This window comes from Tachyglossus aculeatus, chromosome 17 (assembly GCF_015852505.1).
Source record: "Tachyglossus aculeatus isolate mTacAcu1 chromosome 17, mTacAcu1.pri, whole genome shotgun sequence".
NCBI lineage: Eukaryota > Metazoa > Chordata > Mammalia > Monotremata > Tachyglossidae > Tachyglossus > Tachyglossus aculeatus.
Window position 1 is genome coordinate 25,388,131 of NC_052082.1, and position 16,968 is coordinate 25,405,098.

Consider the following 16,968-nt stretch of genomic DNA (forward strand, 5'->3'; position numbering starts at 1 on the left):
TGCAGATAGATTGGTACCATCTGTTGACCCCACGCTCAGTTCAACAGCACTTATGTACATAGCCATAAATTATTTATATTGATGTCTGTCTCCTCTCTAGACTCTAAGCTTCTTGTGGGCAGGGAACCTGTCTGCTAAGAAGGTTATATTGTTCTCTCCCAAAAGCTTAGAACTGTGCTATGCACAAAGGAGGTGTTCAATAAATATGATGAATTGATAAATTTAACGTTTACCTACTCTGTTATATTGTACTCTCCCAAACACAAAGCACAATGCTCTACAAACTGTAAGTGTTCAATTAAAAAAAAAAACATTAAAGGTGGTAGAAAGGTTTTTTATTGCTCTGATTTTACCCATACACTAGCTCTATCCCTTTGATGAGAGTCTTTAGTATTCAGTCAAGTTCATTTGTGTGTTATATTTCATTCATTCATTTGTATTTATTGATTGCTTACTGTGTGCGGAGCACTGTACTAAGCGCTTGGAAAGTATAATTCAGCAACAGAGACAATCTCTGCCCACATTGGGCTCACAGTCTAGAAGACGGGAGACAGACATCAAAACAAGTAAACAGGCATCAATAGCATCGAAATAAATGAATAGAATTGTGGATATATACACATAATGAAATAAATATAATTATATGTACATATATATTCCCAACTTATGTGGGGTGGTGGTGGGGAGAGCAGGGAAAAAGCGGGTCTTAGTCCAGGAAGGCCTCTCCTGGAGAAGGTGAGCTTTTCATAGGGCTTTGAAAGAGGGAAGTGTGCTAGTTTGGTAGATTTGAGGAGGGAGGGCATTCCAAGCCAGAGGTGGAACTTGGGCCAGGAATCGACGGCAGGACAGGTGACAGACAATGAGGCAGAGTGAGATGGTTAGCAGCACCAGAGGAGAGGAGTGTTGGGGCTGGGATATAGAAGGAAAGATGGGAGGTGAGGTAGGAGGCGGAAAGGTGATAGAGAGCTCTGAAGCCAGTAGTGAGGAGTTTTTGCTTGATATGGAGGTTGAGAAACAAACATAGATTTTTGAGGAGGGGGGTGACATGCCCAGAATGATTCTGTAGAAAGATAATCCAGGCAGCAGAGTGAAGTAAAGACTGAACTGGAGAGAGACACAAGGTTGGGAGATTAGAAAGGATGCTGAAGCAGTAATCCAGTTGGGATATGATGAGTGATTGTATCTTCTTTATGAATACATATAACAAGTATTTGGTAGTTTAATATGAGACAAGCAAAGTTCATGAAAAACTACTTCTGACAATCTTGCAGAGAAAAATTTGTTGTATTTCATAACTCAAGCAGTGAAATCATTGGAGCATGATCTAATAGAAAGAGCAAGTGGCTAATGTTCAGAGCACCTGGGTTCTAAACTCAGCTCCAGGACTTGCCTGCTGCATGTCCTCAGGCAAATCACTTAACTTCTCTGTGCCTCAGTTTCCTCATCTAGAAAATGCAGATTTAAGCACTTCTCCCTCCCCTCTTCTACTGTGAGCCCTTCGTGGGACAGGCAATCTCTACCTCATCGCTGACTTTTCACCCACTCCTGCCTCTGGCTTGGAAGGCCCTCCCTCCTATCACACAAATACATCTCCCCCAAGAGGCATTACTTGATTAATCCCTCTTTTCCTTTACTTACACACTCTTCTGTGTAGCTGTAGCTTACTTGCTGTCTTTATTCATTCCCCACTCCCAGCCCCACAGCTCTTATGTACATAACTGTCATTTATTTATTTATATTATTGTCTGTCTCCCCCTCTAGACTATAAACTTGTTGTGGGCAGGGAATGTGTCCATTTGTTATATTGTACTCTCCCAAGCGCTTAGTACAGTGGCCAGCATACACTAAATGCTCAGTAAATACAACTGACTGATCGATCAACATAGATTATATCTATGCCGACACTTAGTATAGTATATAGTAAGCACTTAAATGTAAGTACTATGTGACACAGTATACACCATATTATGAGCATCTCTAAAGTATGAAATATTAGATAATTTTTGCCTTTTAATTCCTGTTTTTAATAGAAATTTCCTGAGGACAGAGATTGCAACTTTAACTTCTTTCCTATGTGCCACAAATGCCTACTACAACCTAGGATGCCCCCTTTTCATTTTGAGAGGAGCATGAACTTTGGGTGTAAAATTGAGTGGGTGGATCTTTGAGGGGTAAATTAAGCAAGAGAAAGAAAGCTGGGAGAGGGAGAAAAATGGTAAGCAAATGAAGAATTAAAGGAAAGGCAAGGGGAACAGAGAAAAAAGTAGGCTAGAAAAATAAGGGGGAGAAAAAACGATAGAAAGGAAAATAAAGACAAAGAAATAAGGGAAAAAAAAGAGGAGTGAAGGGAAAATAAAATAACCAGTTCCTTCGCACAGATTTCCAGTTCTCAAGTCTTCTACGGTATTGAGTTACCTGTCATTTTGTTCTCAAAAGAGCACTGCATCACTATTACTAGTCTCCCATTTGTCTAGTCCAGTGTTCTGTACGCAGGGGATATAAGTATTGATTGAATGAACACTTAGTCTACTGGCTGTGTTGTTGTCACAGCTCACTATAGCTGAGCAACAGTATCGGAAGACAGAGGCTGCTCTTGCAGCCAAGCCCAACACATGAGGGGGCATGGGTTAGCGTGTGTACTGCCCAGCCTGGCATGTAGATGCCTGGCCAGTGTCGCGATCAGTAGACAGCACAAGATCCGGAAACTGCACTCAACCCTTGCACTTGTGTTTCCCTGCCAGTCATTGCTGCTTGCTCCATGGTTTAAGAGGACAGGTAAAAAACAGGGTGGGAGGAGAGCTGAGAGGCAACTCTCCTCCTCAGAAGAGACTTTTAGACTGTGAGCCCACTGTTGGGTAGGGACTGTCTCTATATGTTGCCAATTTGTACTTCCCAAGCGCTTAGTACAGTGCTCTGCACATAGTAAGCGCTCAATAAATACGATTGATGATGATGAAGAGGATGGCTCACCCCAGTGGATGAGCCACTGAGTGGAGAAGCACTGGCTCACTGACCAGCCCTGTCCTAGTGATTTTGCTCCTGGTGATTTTTTTTTTACCTCTGGAAAAAAGGTTTTGGAACTCTCTCATGAGAATATCAGGACTCTGCTGAAGTGAGTGGTGAAGGAGAAATAAAAAAGAATGGAGACTTTGGGAATGGGTAGCCTATTCTCGCCTATATTTCCCGTCATTGTAGACAACACCATTCAGGACTCAGAACCTCAGATTTCTCCAGGTCAGGTCAGGGGTTTCATCCATGGGTGCCTGAGAAATTAGTCACTCCTGATTAGTATCGATGTGCACGATGGAATCTCAATAAATACCGATTTTCCTTTTCAATTAACTACCTCCTGCAAGCTAGTCTACAAGTGGATTTAACTCAAAATATCACATTTTCACGAACACTAAGAAAAAGTGACAGTGTTTTGATCATTTTTTTGTTGTCCCCGCTGGAGCAATAAGAAGAAAGATGAGAGATGACTATAAAGAGAGAGTGACCCAAACAATTCTTTTGTTCTGTTTAGTGGTCTTAGCCTCAAGCCCACATGCATTTGAAAGGGAAGGAAATCCTGAGCAGCTACCCATTACTTCTTAAATTCAAAGCTCTAAAGCCTTTAAACACTAATACCTGCTTCGAATTCAAAGCTATTTCCTGAGAGAGGCAATTTCCATATAAATATCACATGAAATTTCTGGAAGCTTCAAATATCTTTATCCTTGCTTCTAGTGAATTTTTTTTTCCTCTGGAAAATAGGTTTTGGAACTCTCTCATGAGAATATCAGGAGTCTGCTGACGTGAGTGGTGAAGGAGAAATAAAAAAGAATGGAGACTTTGGGAATGGGTAGCCTATTCTCGCCTATATTTCCCATCATTGTAGACAACACCATTCATTGACCTCCTTCTCTGACAACTTCATAACCTTGGAATTATCCCCCACTCATTTCAACCCACCTGGCCAATCTGTCACAAAATCTGTTGTTTCAACTTTCACAACATCAGCGTGGCTCAGTGGAAAGAGCACTTGCTTTGGAGTCAGAGGTCATGGGTTCGAATCCCAGCTCCGCCACAGGCCTGCTGTGTGACCTTGGGCAAGTCACAACTTCCCTGAGCCTCAGTTACCTCATCTGTAAAATGGGGATTAAGGCCGTTAGCCCTACGTGGGACAACTTGATCACCTTGTACCCCCCACCAGCGCTAAGAACAGTGAACATAGTAAGCACTTAACAAATGCCATCATTATTATTACCCTCCAGCTTCTCTTGGTGCACACTGTTGTTAATCTGATAATATCCTGCCCGACTACTACATCAGCCTCCTTGTTGACCTCCCTACCTTCTCTCTTCCAACTCCAGTCAATACCTCACTCTGATGCTTGGATCATTTTTCCTAAAAAAGATAAATAATGTTCATTCCACAGCTCCTCACTTATCAAGAACTTCCAGTGGTTGCTCACACTTTTCCACAAACAGAAATTTCTACCATCAACTTTAAATCACTCAGCTCACCCATATTGAGTATCACTAATTTCTATTTTATTATGGTACTTGTTAAGTGCATATTCTGTGTCAAATGCTGTCCAAAATAGATATAAGTCAATCAGGTTGGACACAGTTCAGCATGGAGCTCAGAGTCTAAGTAGGAGGGAAAACAGGCATTTAATCCTAATTTCACACATGAGGAAACAGACAGAGAAGTTAAATGACTTGCCTAAGGTACAGAGCAAGCAGTTGGCAGAGTCGGATTAGAACCCAAGTGCTCTGTGCATTTAGTAGATTTTGACATAAACCCTTCTCAGCCCCACAGCACTTATGTACCTACCCTAGTACAGTGCTCTGCAGACAGTAAGTGCTCAATAAATATGATTAAATGAATATCCATAATTTATATTAGTGTCTGTTTTCTGCTCTGGACTGTAAACTCCTTATGGACAGGGAGCATGTACGCACTTAGTACAGTGCTGTTCACACAGTAAGCATTCAGTAAATAATAATAACAATAATAATGGCATTTATTAAGCAGTTACTATGTGCAAAGCACTGTTCTAAGCGCTGGGGAGGGTACAAGGTGATCAGGTTGTCCCATGGGGGGCTCACAGTCTTACTCCCCATTTTACAGATGAGGCCCAGAGAAGTTAAGTGACTTGCCCAAAGTCACACAGCTGACAATTGGTGGAGCTGGGATTTGAACCCCTGACCTCTGACTCCAAAGCCCGGGCTCTTTCCACTGAGCCACGCTGCTTCTCTCAGTAAATACCACTGATTGATCAATTCATCAAATTATGAATGTGCAGGTCACAAGCAAGGTGGAATTGAATTTCAGGTAAAACGTATGGTGACATCTTTCAGTACAAATGCCAACTAAAAATAAAACCCTACTTTTATACAAGATGATGGTGATAGTGATCCTGTCCCTATCAAGAACAACAGATGAGCTTCAGGTTTGAGGCATCAAGATAGAGGAATTGCTTGAAGGGATTCATTATAGTTACAGTGATACAACAGCATCACTCAAATCCTTTCATTTCTCCCAAGCGCATTCCTGCTGAAGCAGGGGGTGGAAAAAAGCAAGAAGGTAAACAAAAATATATTCCAAAAGTACAGGTCAGGGATTTTTTACAGACAGGACTCACTTATGGCTGACATAACCTTTATACTGCTGATTCTGTGTCCCGGGGCCATAAGCCAGCAGGCTGTGGTAACCGCTACCGACCTCGCCACCGAGGTCAGTAGTAATTTCTCAGGATTCCTGCTAGGCTTGCCCGCCTTATAGATTGTCCTAGGCTATATTATGGTCAGAAACCTCACCACTGATGGTGTAGCGTGCCTGGCATCTCCTACTTATGGAGAGCAGGATTAGATAAAGAACTCCTCTTCCCAGAACTGGCCTCCTTCCACTTGGCGTAAACAGCAGGGCATGATTAGTGGCGTGTTACTGAAAACAGCATAAGCAGTGGTGGTACAGTAATGTGTGCTAGGAACTAGGTCAGACGATAGAATCATTTCAGAGAAACTGGGGATAATATTAAACAATGTATGCAATCTTTGTTCTCAGAAGTTAGCTCAACCAATCAGATTCTCTTTGCTAAACTTGTAATAACCCACTCAGTGAGGAGCCAACAGTCATATCCATTTTAATCGGAGAAACAGCATGGCGTAGTGGCTAGAGCACAGGCCTGGGAGTTGGAAGGTCATGGGTTCAAATCCCAGCTCTGACACGTATCTGCTGTGCAACCTTGGACAAGTCACTTCACTTCTCTGTGCCTCAGTTACCTCATCTACAAAATGGGGATCTAGACTGAGATCCCCACGTGGGACAAGGGCTGTGTCCAATCCGATTTGCTTGTATCCACCCCAGCACTTAGTACAGGGCTTGACACATGGTAAGCTCTTAGAAAACACCACAATTATTATCAAATGTATTTACTGAGCACTTACTGTGTTCAGAGCACTGTGCACAACCCTTGGGAGAGTATTAATAATGATAATTAGGGTGGCATTTAGGAGGTTTGGAGGAGATATGATTTTAGTACACTTTGAATGTCACACAATTAAGGGAGAGGGAGTTTCAGTCCAGTGTGGGTAATGAGCTAGAGTCAGTGGCAAAAAAGACCAGACTGAGGTTCTCTTTCCATTAAGCCATGCGGTTTCTGCCTGCCTCTTTGACCTTCCAAATTTTTAAGAGTTTAATTGAGATTTTTATTCTCCTTTTGTTTCCATTTTAGCTTGGCGAAGGGCAAAGACTCCACTGACCCATGGATATCCGAGTCCTGCCCCCCCCTCCCCACCACTTTGCTTTCCTACTATTTTGGGGGTGGGCAGAAGCCGGAGCCAGGGTTTCCCGTCTCGGACCATCTCTTGCTCCCCTTCTCCCTTACCCCCTTTCTTGCTCGCTCCCTGATTCCCCCACGTGTTTCTATCTGTTGCCGTATTGTACTTTCCAAGCGCTTAGTACAATGCTCTGCACACAGTAAGGGCTCAAGAAATACAACTGAGTGAAGTCCTGTTCAGTAAACGGCGCCAATGGGGCTTCCCCCAGCTGGCCTGGTGGGCTACACAAATTGCATACCCACGGGAGTCACCAACCTATGCAAATGGCATTAAGGTGCGATTCACGAAACATAAATTGCATAGTCAAGTCCAATGCCGGACTGCAGCGATTCGGGAAATGTCCCCCATTGGCCTACTTGGGCAGCCCGCATAAAGTATCCCAACTGCCTACTTGCCTCAGTTGTGAAACATGTGATATGTGCACACTACACAATTAATTTAGAATATGCATATTGCATATTTCTCTCAGTTTTCTGAATTGAACAGCTTTCCAAAATTCCTCAAAATATGTTCATCATTAATTGCTTACTTGTTTACAGCATCTGCTGATTTTATATGGGCTCATAATTTCAAGTTCTCAAAGGCTGTGTGTCCTTTTTGATGTTAATTTAAGCAGACCTCAAGATAAAATAGGGGTAGTGTGAGAGGAGGTTAGGATTGGATAGCCTTTCAAAATATCAGTTTTGGAATTCAGTGAATTTTGAATTGAATTTTTGAATCCCACATTATCCACTGTGGGAATTACAGAATTGGAACATTTCCAGGAAAGAATAGGGCAGGTTACATAAGGAGTAACAACAGTTTGGATCAAGAGTGAAGTTTCGAGGAAGGTAACCGACTCAAAGAAGATGAGCATTCTTTATTTGACAAAGTCATGCGACTAGAAAATACGAGTGTTGGAATGATCTTAAATCAATTGGAGTTTCAGCAAAAAAGAATGCCTGAAGATTTTTCTAAAAGGCTCGGCATGACAGGAGGAGTTTTCCAAAGAAAATTTAAGAAGCTTGTTCAATTCAGAATATATTTTCTGGAAAATATTGAGTGTGCAACTCATTTTTTCCCCAACCATCAGCATGTCTCAAAGCAAAAACTTCTGCTGTGAGACCACTGAAAAGTGTAGAAATTATTTAATTTGTAGTTGTAATTTAATTGCAATGATAATTTTTGAGATTGTCAAAAGTTAAAGTCAATTTGAGATTGTGCTTTATTTTATACAATTTCAACATATAGGGTATTTTAATTTTTCTCTTATCAGGTATGAAAAGTTAAGGAAAGTAACAAGTACTTTTTTTTTTTAAAGAAAAACATCTATTATTAATTTCTTCTATGTTTACAATACTCCGGTGGTGTCCCTACCAAGGAAACTTTTGAATATAGTAAAAGTTAAAGATATCCTACCAGATTGATTCATATAATTTATGATGAAATTACAGTAACATATTTGATTGCTGACAACCAAAAAAAAGATCCTCCCGTCGATTAGACTGTGAGACTTTTGTGGGCACCAAATGTCTACCAAATGTACTGTATTCTCTCAAGCTTTTACAGCATTATGCAACACAGTAAGGGCTCAATATCATTAATTGAGTGATCAATTATTTAACTTCTGCCCAAACCTTGTTCCAAAATGTAAGTGGTACAGAAGAGAAGGATCTAAAGAGTACTTTGCACCAAACACTGCACAAAGAAACCTGACAACGGAAAGGACAGTATTTTCTTTTCCCTTTGGATCCATTTGTTAGAAGATAAATGCACATTTTATTGTCACTCACAATTATAATAAAATAGAAAGCCAGGAATGTGAGCTATGTGAACACAAGGTTAATTAATAAATGAATCAACTGTATTTAGTGAGCACTATGCACAGTGGGCGCAGCACTGTACTAAATGCTTGGGGGGAATACAATACACAGAGTTAATTCAGGAAACTGAAAAGCACACACCTTTCATCTTTACGTACATGCTTACCCAGATTTTTTTTGGAGAGAAATATATTTTTTTCAATTGGACAACACAAGTTTCTCTGGCAAACAGGTGAACATATAGGTGAACCCAGTTTCCAGGGTGGGTCATTCATTTCAAAAGTGCTCCCCAACTCGCAAAATCTTCACTCCATTAAAAATGTTGCCCCTGTAAGCAGCTGAGCTAATAAAGAGTTTACCTCAGGATATTTTCTTCAAAAATAAGTTGTTTGAACTGTTTTTAACAAGCATGGAAATCTAAAACTTTCAGTGAGAACGACAATCAAAGTAGGAAATGAGAAAAAAAAAAAAACCAAGGCAAGTATCTGATTTGGTTTGTAAAACAGATGCAGAAGTGAATATATCTATTTTCTGATTTTCTGGCCTGGTGCTATCAAGAATTTCAGACAGAATATATTATTTAGTTTTCTGCATGTTTTACAAAAATTCCTACAGTTTGAAAGCTTCTTCTCTGCATTCTTCTAGCACACTAATACAGTACCAACCTTTCACCAGGTGTTAATGAATTATACTAGTATTTAACTCATTGGGAATAATGATATTCCTTTCCAGTCACCATCAGTCCTGCTTTCAGTAGATTTGCCAAGAATGAGTTTCTCATACTCTTCAAGCTAATAATACTCGTCAGGCTAATGTGTTCATGGAATCAAATGCCAAGTTAATTTATGGAAAGCAAAAAAAAGTTCAAAAATTCAAAGCTGACAATGGCAGAATCCTACATCTGCAAACCAGGGTTATAATTCTGTAGCACGTTGTTTCTCCAGTTATATTCCATTAGCACTGGGAGCCCTGGAAATTATATAAAGCAAGGTGATTGGGAAGGGAGAGGTGAAGGGCAAAGAAGTTAATCAAAGTGATAAAAGCTTGAGTCTCTCCCCAAACTCTTACCCCTTTTACTTATAAAGTTCCAACTTATTTTGTCCGCCCCAAACGGCAGCACCATAGGGAAATGATAATATAAACTATTAAAACAACTACATATATTTCCAAAACAGGCCTTTCAGTAGCTTCAAAACATCTTGAATTCCAATGACACTGGTTTTGATAGAATTTAGTATTCACTTTGAGAGATTTCGATCAATTTAGGATTTAGATACTTCTCAGTAGTAACTTTGCTAGTATGATATATGATCATAAACAATGTAAAATATATGAAATTCGGGTGTGAATTATGGTCTTATGTTTATACCCACCCTTATCTGTCCTAAGAGCAAGGATATGAAATCTACTAGACTCTATGCTTGTTTTGGGCAGGGAATGTATCTCATATTGTTCATTCATTCAATCGTATTGAGCGCTTACTGCATGCAGAGCACTGTACTAAGGCTTGGGAAGTGCAAGTCAGCAACATATAGAGACGGTCCCTACCAAACAATGGTCGTTATGTTTTATTTTCTGCCAAGTGCTTAATGCAGTGCTCTGCACACAGTTAGTGCCCAATAAATATTGACTGAAGGGAAAGCAAATGGTTCACGATAAATAAATTTTAGTTGAAGATGTCTTCAATTCACATTCTTGCATTACATTCAATGAGACATATCTTACGGAATCAGTCCTGGGAATACAGTATGTGATGAATAAACAGCAATCAACACGCGACTTGGCATTACTAAAACTAACATTATCATGTTAAGTATCATGTTAGAGAAGCAGCATGGCTCAGTGGCAAGAGCACGGGATTTGGAGTTAGAGGTCATGGGTTCAAATCCTAGCTCCGCCAATTGTCAGCTGTATGACTTTTGGCAAGTCACTTAACTTCTCTGGGCCTCAGTTACCTCATCTGTAAAATGGGGATGAAGACTGTGAGACCTCCGTGGGACAACCTGATCACCTTGTAACCTCCCCAGTGCTTAGAACAGTGCTTTGCACATAGTAAGTGCTTTATAAATGCCATCATTATTATTATTATTATTAAGTAGACCAGAAATTCTTTCTTTCCAAGGGGTTTGGACAATATTTGTCAGCATGAATAGTTTCTGACACTAGAACAGCTTGTTAAAAAGGCAATGAAAGAGAGTGATGTTGAAATGTTTTCATATTCATTCATTCAATCGGATTTATTGAGCGCTTACTGTGTGCATAGCACTGTACTAAGCACTTGACATATGGATTGTCCTCACCACCAAAAAGGACAAACTGAAGGTCCTTGCTGTTCAAATGGTACTGATTCCTTTAAATAGGCATTTTATTGCCATCAAGTGTTCTGCTTTATTTAGTAACACCAAATGACTATTTTCAGTAAGATTTGGACTTGGGCAAAAATGACCTGCCCTACAGGTTTATTCAAGTTAATTGAGAAGCAGCATGGACTAATGGATAGAGCACAGGCCTAGGAGTCAGAAGGACCTGCATTCTAATCCTGGCTCGACAGTCTGCTGTGTGACCTTAGGCAACTCACTTAACTTCTCTGGGCCTCACTTACCTGATCTGTAAAATGGGGATTAAGAGTGTATGCCATGTGGGACAGGGACTCTGCCCAACCTGATAACCTTATAATAATGATGGTATTTGTTAAGCTCTTATTATGTGCCAAGCACTGTTCTAAGCAGTGGGGTAGATACAAGGTAATCAGGTTGTCCCACGTGGGGCTCACAGTCTTAATCCTCATTTTACAGATGAGGTAACTGAGGGCCCAGAGAAGTTAAGTTACTTGCCCAAGGTCACAGAGCAGACAAGGGGCAGGGCCGGGATTAGAACCCACAACCTCTGACTCCTAAACCATGCTCTTGCCACCGTGCCACGCTGCTTCTCAGCTTATATCTAAAGCTTATATCTACCCCAGTGCTTAGTACAGTGCCTGGCAAATAGTAAGCCTTTAAAGTCCATAAAAAGTGTTCTTTTCCTTCCAAAAATGAATAACTTATTAAGTTAAAATAGCATTTTGTTTCATCTCATTGTCCTGAATTCAAATGCTAATCCTTGAAGAGAGGATGGACAAATGCACACGACCTTTTCAGATATTATAGGAGGGTATGACTTTCATAAATAATTGCGCCCTCTAATTCCATCTTAATTTTGGGGTCCAGTTGAAATTCCAAACTCTTGGTAGTCTGAAGGAATAAGTCTTGCTTTAATAAAATAATAAAGAACACACTAATGAAGAAAATTAGAGATTTGCTGCAGGAGGAAAATGTGAAATGTGTTTAAAATCCAGCAAGATGAAGTTGACACTGTTCCTTCCAATTTTCTGAAAAAAGATTTTCCCCTTTAAGTACTACACAATCCAGTAGAGATGTGGTCAAGGAAAGGTATGCTAATTTAAGCCATTTATATGCTAACATAAGGGCTGACAGCTAAAAATCCTTTAAATTCCATGCAGAGTGCAAGATTAGTTTTACCAGCAAATGCAAGTAAAATCCATTTAATCTAATTTTACTTCCAATGAGTTACACTATCCCCACATAAAATAAAGTGTCATGAAAATTATAATCTTAATAATTACAATAATAAAATAATAGTATTGGTTTAGGTGCTTGCTATGTGCCAAACATGTACTAAATGCTTGTGTAGATGCAATTCAAACAAATCAGAAATAGTCCCTGTCCCACTTGGTGCTGTGGAAGATTTAAATCACCTCAGCCAATAGATAAATTCATTTGAAAAACAATAAAAGCCAAACATACAAAAATCCAAACAAAATTGTCAACATAATGATGTCTGCCCCCAGTGCTGATGTATATACAAAGTTGCAAGATTTGACATAGTCCCATCCCATAATGGCTTTATAATTTATCTTAATTTTAGAGATTAGGAAATTGAGGATCAGACACATCAGAGGACTTGTCCAAGGTCATATAATAGGTCAGTGCCAAAGCCGAGAATCGAACCTGGTCCTGACTCTTAGTTCCATGTTTTCCCATTAGGCCACACAGCCTTCCCATTAATAAAAGATGGAGCTTCATCATCTGACATAAAAATGAACTTGAGTTGCACCTAATTGGTCACACATACACAAGAACAATCCAATTAAGCAAATTAAGGCAAAGAAAACGCACAAAAAGTGCCACTGTATGTAATTAAAAAATGATGAAATATTTGATCCTCATCTGCACAAAAGTAGAAGCAAACAGTTCATTATTCAGTTCTAGACTGCAGTCAGGCCTTTTCTACTGATGAAAATTTTAGGTACTTGAGGTCATGGTGCGGTCCCTGAATAATGTACACCCACACAGTGTGGCTAAGCAGACATGGAAACTTACAAGCCCAGAATTTTCAGTATACTGGGCAGATATGCACAAGCCGGGCATCTTAAAAAATGTTGATTCCCTTGGAAAAAAAGGGCTTTTTTGGTCACCATTTGTGAAAAGGTACCAAGGAAAAACACTGGCTTTTGATGCACATCATTTAGGACTCCCCATTTGCCACTGGCCCATCTGGTTGGTGGTCAAACATGCTTATTTTCTATGGTGGACTTTCCTCTCTATCTCTGTCCCCTCCTTCTCTGATCAGTCCCCTAGGCTAGACCCCTTGGCCCTAAGGGAAACAGTCTTGTATGGTTACCTCCTGATAAACTTTGAGACAGGGGTGAATAACCAGTTTGTTAATGTCCCTTTCCATACCAGACCCTCAATAGCTTATGGTCCGGAGGAGCACGAACACAGGCTCGATGCTGACCCCAGAGGCCTGACAAGGTTTGAGGAAGAGACAGGGAGAGAGATTAGGGGTGGGGATTAGATACCCTGAGGAATATCAGCCCTGAGAGAGCCTGGTTAAGTCTATGCTAAAATCGTTCATTTATTGCCTACAGAACCCAGTGCTCCATTCCCTGGGCACTGGAGTCAGGAATAATCAGATGGGGAAAGCGGAAGAAAAACATTCAGACCAGGGGGTGAGGCCGTGCAGATGGGTCAGAGTATCACTGGCCCCCTAACATTGGCAGTTGCTTCCCTCTTCAACTACTGCCCTTTCCCGCCGGGATAGGTTTCCCCTGCCTTGCCTTTCCCATCCTAAGCCAAGAATATGAACCTGGCTGCCAATACTAACCACCGGCTACCCAGAGCCTGATGGCAGCTTTCATCCAAGCCGGTACCGAGTCACAGTTGGGGGATGGGAGTGGGAGAAGAGTTATGGCTGGGCAAGTGGCTCGGACTACCTACGATCCCCATGGGAAGGGCAAATCCTAGCCCCAGTTCCAGTCTGAGACCCAATCGCAGCCTCAGCCAAAGCCCCAGGCACAGTCCTTGATCCTAGCCGTACATTTAGTCCCAAGCATATCCACAGCCCCAACTGCAGTTCCAGAGTCCCAGACCCCATCAAGCTTTGGGCCCAGCCCCATCCAGAAGAGACAGGGGAACTGGGAATAATTATAAGGTCTCTGGGAAAGACCTGGGTTGAGAGAGAGAGAAGTGACAGAAGGGAGCAGCAACAGAAGAGTCCCTAAATTAGAGAATCAATATGACCCAGGAGAGTGAGGGATAGCCTGGGTATACAAGGGACAGAATGTGCTATCCGTATCAAGAGACTCCTTCTTTGCTTCTGCCTCAAATCAACCTATCAGTTAAAAAGTTCTGAAGCCCAATCTCACATATCTTTGAAAAGGAGGCCAGAAGTCAATTTTCTTCTGAAAATTAGCTTGACATGACAATCACTTTCAAGAAATCAGTTCAAGTGTCGTGGTATCCACTGGACTCTGATAATCTCAAGGGAAAGGGGAATCCCTTACTACATGGAATACTGGAGAAAATGAGATTTTCTCCTTCTATGCCCAAGGTCAAATGTGTTTGCTTAGGTCTCAGCCCAAGGCAAGCACTAGTCCAGGGGAATTCCAAGAAGGCTAACTAGATTCAATGATCAAGGTCAAATGAAAAATTAATTTGATCAAATAATATTGATACAAGAAGAAAATCCTTGAAAATTGACATGAGAGATTAGGAAGAAGCAAGCCAGAAATTTTTTTTTTTTTTTAAAAGGAAACTAAAGATGTACACCTCATGGAAGAGTCATTTTCTTACTTCAGGCTAATGACTCATAGAAAGACCATAGACCTTTTTCCTCTAAAATTGTTTCTGGTGACCTTTTCACTTTTAGAATTCTCCTCAACGTATAATGAAAAGTCACTTTCTTAGAATGATCAATCAATCATCACAAGTAGATCCTACAGAGGCTCCATACGCTTTATCATTGTGCTAATGCTTCTGGATGACTAAAATTTACCACTTTTATAACCATTCACATACGAAATCCCTTGAGTTTTTAAAAATGCATGTCTTTTACTGTTCTTGAGTTTAACATTAACAGGGTGACACTTCAGAATAATGGTCCAGTTAATTAAGACTTTAATATTGTTTTCTGCATTCAAATTAATCCCAAATGAATACCTCATGATTAATGTTATTATAAGAAATTCTGAAGGAATTACTAATAATTATGCCTTTACTGGAAGTGTTGCCTCTAGTCTAGACCATACTTATCCATGTATTTGGTTTTTGAGTCAATAATTCTAGAGCAAGATGATTTAAAACAGATCAGAAAGTCCTAAAAACTGCAATTTCTGTCTATCCAATAGAATTAGTGTTAGGATTAAACCTTAATTTAAAGTGTTGCCACTAGTCTAGGCCAGGCTTATTCACTGTCTAGTTATGTATTTAGTTTGTGTTTCAATAATTCCATAGCAAGATGCTTTAAAATGAGATCAAGAAGTTCTACAGTGCGGTGATTTAATGTCAGTAAAACATGTCCACATTTGGTGCACGTAAAGGCCCATTTGGATGTTTTATTTTTTAAATACAATCATTTATCCTACAATATGGGGTTGTGTTCTCACAAACCTGTGCATGGAAAACTTGCCTTTTAAGGGTTCAGACTGTGTCTATTGTCCCATGAGACAGTCTAGCCATTTCTTCAGGACAATCTGTATCCATATAGAACTTCGTTGCAATAAGAATGTTTCCAATTCCTCCATCATATTCTCTGACCAAAAACCGCAGTGAAAACATACCTCTTAAGAAAACTGTCTGACTACACTTCAAATATATGCTAACATGGTGAGAGATCTTCACCAAAGTAATTGTATTGTTAACTCATCAGGAATTATCCTACTCAACCAGACTAGCCCAGTGAAACTGTGGGATCTTGCCAATCTAATCCATACTGCATCACTGACCAATGGCTGATGAGTCAGATTTGGGAGCAGTCAGGGAATGTAGCTCTAAATTTCCCTCTCTTTCTTCCCTAGTTCTCCATTTATTAAATAATCATCATCAATGTTAAGCGCTTACTAAGTACCAAGCAAAGGGGTAGATACAACTTAATCAGGTTGGATACATACCCTGCCCAACATGGAGCTCACACTCTTAATCCCCATTTTACAGATGAAATAAGTGAGGCCCAGCAAAGTTAACTGACTTTCCCAAGATCACACAGCAGAGATGTGGCAGAGACAGGATTAGACTCACAGGCCCAAGAGCTATCCACTAAGCCAAGCTGCTAAGATTTTCCTGGTAAAATTCATAAACAATTTGTCCCTGGATCCTAGTAGAGTAAAAGAATAACAACCCATTGTGCACGAACTCTTTTAAGTCACTTTGGATTTAGTAAATTATTATGACAATAAATTGTAAGCATCTTGACGGCAGGGACCATGCCTCTTATTTCTATTCCATGTTCCTGTTCTTTAGTCCCTGGAGGTACTCAAGAAAATGTTGGTAATAAATGTACTCCAATAGGGCTACTTATAACTAACCATTTTCACTTCAAGAGAATGAACTCTTTAAACTCTATTAGCTCTGTATGAAATAATTTATAGACTTGGAGGAGTCAAACACTTAGAGGAGGACTTGGGCATATTGACACAGCAGAGAATAGAGGAGAATTGCAAAGTACAAGGTTTTAAATATATCCAAATGTAGATCAGGTTGTCCCATATGGGGCTCACAGTCTTCATCCCCATTTACAAATGAGGTAACAAGCACAGAGACGTTAAGTGACTTGCCCGAGGTCACACAGCAGACAAAAATGTCAAAGGTAGGATTAGAACCCATGACCATCTGACTCCCAGGCTTGTCCTCTATCCACTTTGCCGTGCAGACTCTGCCATCACTTCTATGTTCTGTAATCCATTTCACCATTAATCCCAGTGTCAAGTAATGCATCATTTAACATTTACTTTGTACTCAACTTGCAAAACAACTGTACTAATAATGGGGAGAATTAATTAATGG